The following is a 7,549-nucleotide window of genomic DNA, read 5'->3' as shown; positions in this document are numbered from 1 at the left end:
TCCTTGCATATGGTTAATTGGCCTTTTATCTCAGTAGTTTAAAAGTTTCTTCGTAGTAGGTCTATCGGTGACATTTAGTCTTGTAAGAGACCCGACGCTGCCTCTTCCAAACACGTGTGTGTTCGTCAATCATCATCATCGTTTTCTTTATCTACAGGAACGCGATTTCAACCATACAATATTTCCGTCTGTTTCTCTCTAAGCATTGTTGTCTTAATGTATGTACAATCACCACTACTTGCATTGCCATGCAAGCATTCTAATCATGTACTCATAATGTTCCAACGAATCTTCTGTATCAAACTGTATGTGTGTTTCTGTTTGTGAAGACGCCAAATGTCTCTCCATTTCACATATATTATGCTACTGCATTGTATCCATTAATCTGTCTTGAATCTCAAGCAATTAGCCATATGTAGAATTTCCTGGCCTTTCCACTGATGTATGTTACATCACCGTATGTTAATCATGTCTCTTGATATCGCCATCTGTTTGTCTGCCGACAAACACAGATGTCCTGAATCTTTTATCTCTGTTTTACCTGTCTCTGTGTAGACGCTACATTGCCGTTCGCACGCGTCAATATCTTCGAAGATTCTGTACAACTTTTCCTTCTATTTTGTGCAGGCTTCAAAATTCGTGTGCTTGTGCGAGGACGTCGTGTGGGGAGTTTGTAAAGCTTGCGCAGAAGTCCTCATGGGCGTCTCTCTTGTGCATGTTCGCTAGAGACCAGAAAAAACCAATGGTCTCCTGTTTTCGTCTTTGCTTACAGACCAGAGCAGGTGGGTGCGTGTAGCGACGTTTCAGAACCTTGGTCCTTTCATCAGTACTGTTGCAGATGCGTCCATCACAGGATTGCACTACAATGAAGACGGCGTCTTGGTCATTAGTACACCTCAGATCCCTAGCTCCTGCCTTCAAAAGTGGGTACAAGTGTTTTGTATGGCTTGTTGAAAGGGCTGGGTCAGTGAAAGCGTGTGCGTGCTCATGTATTATGTGGGATAAATAATAAAGCCAGATCTTTGTAAACTGTCATTGCAAATCCTACTCTAGGTAGGGTAATCCTTATTTGGTCTCTTGAGTGTTTCTGTTGACTCCTAAAATACGTATTGAATAACGCCAAAGGTGAGAGTGAGATAGGATGTATTGACTGGAGCGTAGCCTAACCATGTGTGTTTATTTCAACTCCTCTAGCTATACGAGTGAATTACTTGTGGATGTCTATAAATATATCATAAGTCGCTTTGAATGTGTGAGAGGAGAATTATGTGTTGCAATTTCACAATTAGGCATTTGTGTGTGTGTGCGTGTGCATGTGTGTGCTTTCATGCACCCGTGTAATTGTACAGACTCTTGACAATGTGCACCAGTACGTATTTGTCTTTGTCCCCACAGTTAACCTCAAGTTAAGGGGTCAGTTGTCTTGATTCGACTTGTTAATACACACACACACACACTAATTTTATATATATATATATATATATATATATATATATATATATATATATAGATATATATATATATATATATATATATATATATATACATACATACAGTAATACTGAATTTTTCATGCGATTCGAGTTGCATGAATTCACAGACACACGAATTTTTTATTGGAACCTAACTAATGGTCATACACGAGTTTTTCACAGACGCGAACATTTCCGAACACTGAGAAACTCAGCAAAAGTGTTTGTTTAATTTTTTTATGTAATTTATAAGCTTTCAAGGTTTTATGTGTAAATCAAATAACATTAAATATTATTAAAAGTAATAATTTCTCTCTCTCTCTTTTAGTGAGATGAATTTTATAGTACATGTACACAACGAAAACGAAAACATTTTACAGTCCCAATCACTCTCACAACAGTAGTATAAAGATATTAGAGGAGGATGATGAATCAATTCCTAAACAAATCAATAATATTTAAAGGAATAATTTTCCCATTACAAAGCTTTTCCCTCGGGGAAGAATTGATTCATGTCCACTCTAATATCAAGGACAATTTTTCCTAATGGAACCAAACAGCTCCTTAGATGGGTCTGCGACTGTGGAAAACAGGTCTTGTACAGTAGAAACAAGCAACGATCTTAACTAGAGACTAAAGGGCTCTTGCAACAACATAACACAAGGATATACTTGAGTACTAAATGGGACACTACCCTATAGGTGTGCATTCAATACAGCTTTCCTAATAGCTTTGTCTAGCCTAATACTGGGGTTGGATTGACTCCACTTACACAGGATGTCACATCACTCTGCAACAAAAGAGTTCTCCACATATGAAGACAAAATTTACATCCCTATTGAGGCGTCCTAATGATTATCAAACTCACCAGAGCTCTTGGCTAGAAACGACTCTAAACTTGAATCTCAAAGGGGTTTGGAAAGTGGTGTACTCTATCCTCTAAGATGTACCAAACCAGTACTACAAGAGCAAAACTCTGACAATTTCCTATAAGACAAGACCCATAAGACCACAATTGCACTCCCAACCAGGGCACTATGTGAAATCTTGCACAAAATGGTTTACATCATTCCTTTGTTCATTACCTCAAAACTATAAAGTTTCACATTACTGGCCATTGTGAATAGAAAAATTATATTTTCATCAACCTTAAACTAAGCAAAAGAGAACATACAAACATACAAAATTACAGTACTGTACATCACTACCAACATCAGAAAACATGAGTCTCTAGGGCACTTGGGGAAACAACGTCTCTCCCTCAGCAAAAGTCTATGTACATCACCATACAAGAGTCTATCTCTCTTCAATGAGACGTGAGGGAGGCACAATATTCCTAGCACCTCTTGTACGAACTCCTTCAGTTACTATATCTGGCACATTTTCAGAGTGCTCTTTCATGGTAACTAACCATTCCTCATCACCATGGAATGGCTTTAGTTTATTAGCAGCTCGTTCTACGATTGTATCATCAAACAAATTTTTTCAACACGTAAGTGGATCCATCTCGTTACAACTTCTACTACTCTATAGGGTCCGAGCCACTTAACATTTAACTTTCGACTACTACCAGGTATTTGAGTCTCATTTCTGACCCAGACTAGTGAATTCTTTTCAACACTCGTATTCACTCGCTTTCGGTTAGCTATACTTAAAAATGTTTTTGACCTCTCTAAGTGGGTCTTTTGGATTATCTCGTGAACTTTGGCGATATCAGAATCACTCACTTCATCATCAATTGATGGCAATGTAGTTATTATTTGTCTAGCAGGTCTCCTGCTAAAGAAGACATAATGTGGCTGTTCACCTGTTGTTGCGTGGACAGCACAAAAGGACCCGTTGGGTCTCGCCTAAATAGGTTGGCCATTGATAAGGATGACCCTGACACGACATTCAACAGGGTCTTCATAGTCCTATGCATTCTTTCTGATATGCTGTTACCTTCAGGATGGTATGGTGTGATGAAACCAGTGTTTATGTTGTGCTTTTGGCAAAGATCTCTAAACTGTTGTGATGTGAATTCAGCACCATTGTCAAGAATTACACACCCTGGAATTCCGAAATCATATAAATATTTCTGGAAATTCTTACTGACCACTTCTGTAGTCTTATTCCTCAGTGGGTAAAACTTCACAAAGCGTGAATAATGATCAATCACTGTAAGAACATAACGGTACCCATTTGCACCCAGACATCATATCTGTCAAATCAATACTGATACGCTCCAAGGGTTTACGAACTGGTGGGAGTTTTGGAATTTCTGCTGTAAGGATGGACTGTCTTTATGAACCTGACATGTAATGCATTCTTTAACAAACTTAACCACATCAGATCTAAGTGAAGGCCAATAGAAGTAAGTCTCCAGAGCATCAATAGTTTTCCTTCTCCCTAAATGACTAGCAACAGACTCATGACCAACCTTCAAAGCAGCTTTCCTAAGCTCCTGCGGTACCACAAGTCTTAACTGAACACTATTGTCATGCTTGTCAGCACTCAGATATAACAAGCCTTCATACAGCATAAACTGATGGATGAACGCTCTGGGAAACTTCTTCCCTAGGCAATTTTCCTCCTTCTAAGTATGCAATCAATTCACCCAATCTTGTTTCACCTACCTGCTTAGCCTTGTATTCTTCCTTACTCAACCCAAGATTATTGTGAAAGATTGCCCTAACTGGCCTACTTAACTGGTCAGCTACCTCATTGTGCTTTCCTGGCCTATACACAACTTTGAAGCGATAATCCCGCATTTCAATAATCCATCTACTCATCCTAGGTGACTTTGTCTTTCTTTTGAATACTGACACAAGAGGTTGATGGTCTGTGTGGATTGTAAACATGGTACCCCAAAGAAAATGATGAAACCGCCTACATGGTAACACTATAGCCAAGGCTTCCCTATCAGTAGTAGAATATCTCTGTTCTACAGGCTTCAATTTCTTTGAAAAGTATCCAACAGGTTTCAAAAGGCCATCACTCTCCTGCATAAGCACTGCACCTACATGATCCAGACTAGCATCTGTGAATAACTGAAAAGGTCTTGTCATGTCTGCTTTTATGAGCAAAGGAGCTGTCATAAGGAGCTGTTTCAACTGCTCAAAACTAGACTGACACTCTGGTGTCCATGCAAATGGCTCTCTCATTCTTAAGAGATTGGTTAAAGGGACAGCAACTTTAGCAAAATTTTGTATGTGCTTGCGATAAAATCCACACATTCCTAAAAACCTTCTAGTTTCTTTGACATTAGTAGGAGCTTTAGTATTTGTACGAGGTGGTATTGGGGGTCTGTATTGTGGGGTTCCTGTTATGGTACTGAGGTTGTCACATGAGAATGGATCACTTGGAATATGAGACGTATGTGGTGTAGACATTATGGGTGGTTGAGTGTTATTATGTTTGGGTGTTAAGTGCTGTATTGTCCCCTGTATGCCAACCAACTTCTGGTCCAAGTCTTTGATTTGATTTGATAGATCTCCCACTTGAGACCAAACGTCCAGGTAGGACTGAGTGAAGTTCTTAACTGTCTGTAATGTTTGTTGTGTTTCTTGCTCTAATTGAATTAGATCAATATATGATTCATCATTACCAGTTGCCATTGTTACAATATTTCAAACACTTATATATAATCAAACAATAAAATGTAAACTACAATATAGACAATACCATACAATCCGTTACCATAGAAATAATGAATATGCATGTAAATAAGTCATTACCTTAATCAGATAAAAATCAACAATATTGTATAAAGAACTGCATACAATATGACAAAACATTATAAGTGACCTACATAATATATAGGCACAGTGGGTATGGATCAATAGCACAAAAAGATCCCAGCTGCCACCAAATGTCACGGGAGAATTCTTCCCCCACCAAGACATTAAGATATATGAGATAAGAGAGAATAATAATACTACTATCTAGATGCACTGCTGTCAGTCTTCTTGCCTGGAGACAGGGGTCGGAGAATGGTACTGTGTCATAGTTGACACGGTGGGTATGAAGACTAATGACGTTTACGCTGCCTGGGAATTAGGGTAGGCCTGCCCTACCTGCTATTACATGATATTCCTTGGGTGTACGGGTCTTATTACTGATGAGGCCAGGTGATGTCTTCCCACTGGGAGGCAATTGAAGTGCTGATTTCCATTTTTAGTGGTAAGGTACGATGGTATTGAAGAAAATCCCTGGTACTCAGTTCGTTTCTTTATTACTCATTACATCGTGCCAAATTTCTCCCAGGTCTAGTCTCCCGGACTTGGTTAATTTACATAGTCTTCAGAACTCCTGGACTAGATCCAATTTACATATTCTTCAGGACTCCTGAACTAGGTCCAATTTACATACTCTTCAGGACTCCTGAACTAGGTCCCTGGAAATATTCCTTTTATTTAATTTTATTTCAAGAAAACAATACAAGTGAGTAGTTTAAAACAACAAAAATAACTCTCTATATTGAGAGATGTCAAAAAAAAATATATGAACCACATACTATGGGAATTGCTTTTCCTTCACAACAGGATAAGTATCAAAAATGGAGCAGCCCTGGAATCAATTAATTTACAGTAAGGTGTAAATCATTTCATACCCTACTCCACACAGTACTAAATGTTTTGTACACAACATATGTCAACGGATAAGACTACCTGAAAGATTTCTGAGAAACACTTAAACTAAAACGAGGTAAAACCAGGCTAAGGTGCCTTTTAACAGGATATAGTCTAGGCTAGGCCTCTTCAGAAATCGTTAAGGATAGCCTATGCAAAGTTTACATGGCTGATTTTTACTAGGTTACAATAGGCCACAAGTTAGGTTAGTTTAATGAGGGTATAGGCTAAGTCCTATGTAATTAAGTTTTCATGAACTTTTATATATATAGCCTAAGCTATTTGTAACAAAAATTGTCATAATTCCTCATTCAAACAGAACTAGTCTAGGGTAGGCCTTCTTAAATTACTGTATAGCCTTGTCTAAGATCGTGATCAGCAGTGGAAACTTCCATGAGGGAGGGAGGGGTAAACCCAAGATGCCCTGTCGGACGGGCATTTTGTGGCACCCTTTAGGCACTGGTATCTACAAAAACTTTACATAAACAAAATACTTATAACTATCTTTTCCTAACATTTTACAACCCTATCAAATGGCAAGTTACAATTCAAACTAACACAGCAAAATATCACAACTAATGAATGTGAAGAATATTTCAAGACTGCGAAATTTTTCACGTTAAGGCGTTGCAATCACGTTTGACTGGGCATGCAACAACTCTGCACTTAAATCTTCGTCTGCTGCTGTTCTTTCATGATACTGATCTGTTCCAACTAATGAACTAACGGTAATATTATGACTTTAAAAGCTTACCTTGCAAGGGATAGATAATAACTTGTATTAATAATTTGGTAAAATAGCCAAAATGAAGGGTGGACCGCTTGACGTCCTTTTCACACCAACAGCGTTCTCGTCCCTTACATGTTTCTTTAGTGTTGCCAACATGCAGACGAAAGATTCAGGACAGCGCTCCCACATTCAGAGCGAAAGAAAAACAAAACAAGGGACTGGCTACACTTCTATGCATTCGATGTCCACAACGAAAACGAAAACATTTTACAGTCCCAATCACTCTCACAACAGCAGTATAAAGATATTAGAGGAGGATGATGAATCAATTCCTAAACAAATCAATAATATTTAAAGGAATAATTTTCCCATTACAGACCTTCGTCTCTTTGTGTAGGGTCCTTGTCTTTTTAAACTGAATCAGGATATTTCTTCAGTAAGGCTTATCATCTGTATTCTTGCACAGTGGCGGATCTAGGTAATATTTTTAGGGGGGGCACTTGGCAGTTGGCATACTCAGAGCCGTCAGAGGCTTCCTTACAGAGTACTGACTGCTGAGTACAGAACAGTACCTACACTTGTTGAAATATGCGTCTACATTATTTGGGAATAAACAAAAAGTACCTGGTACCTATATATATATAATATATATATATATATATATATATATATATATATATATATATATATATATATATATATATATATATATATATAATTTTATGAAAAAAAGAATC

The 7,549-nt window shown here is 38.0% G+C and overlaps 1 long non-coding RNA gene across 1 annotated transcript; it reads right to left on the bottom strand.

Moving 5' to 3' along the window:
- Positions 1 to 5,668: 5,668 nt before the first annotated feature.
- Positions 5,669 to 7,207, bottom strand: LOC136833805 (uncharacterized). Its single transcript, XR_010851591.1, has 2 exons — positions 6,837 to 7,207; positions 5,669 to 5,847 (listed from the first exon to the last, which is right to left on the bottom strand). It is a non-coding gene; the product is annotated as an uncharacterized lncRNA (long non-coding RNA).
- Positions 7,208 to 7,549: the final 342 nt, after the last annotated feature.

This window comes from Macrobrachium rosenbergii, chromosome 52, assembly GCF_040412425.1.
Source record: "Macrobrachium rosenbergii isolate ZJJX-2024 chromosome 52, ASM4041242v1, whole genome shotgun sequence".
NCBI lineage: Eukaryota > Metazoa > Arthropoda > Malacostraca > Decapoda > Palaemonidae > Macrobrachium > Macrobrachium rosenbergii.
The sequence above is the reverse complement of the archived record's forward strand: the minus strand, read 5'-3'. Positions and strand labels throughout refer to the sequence as shown.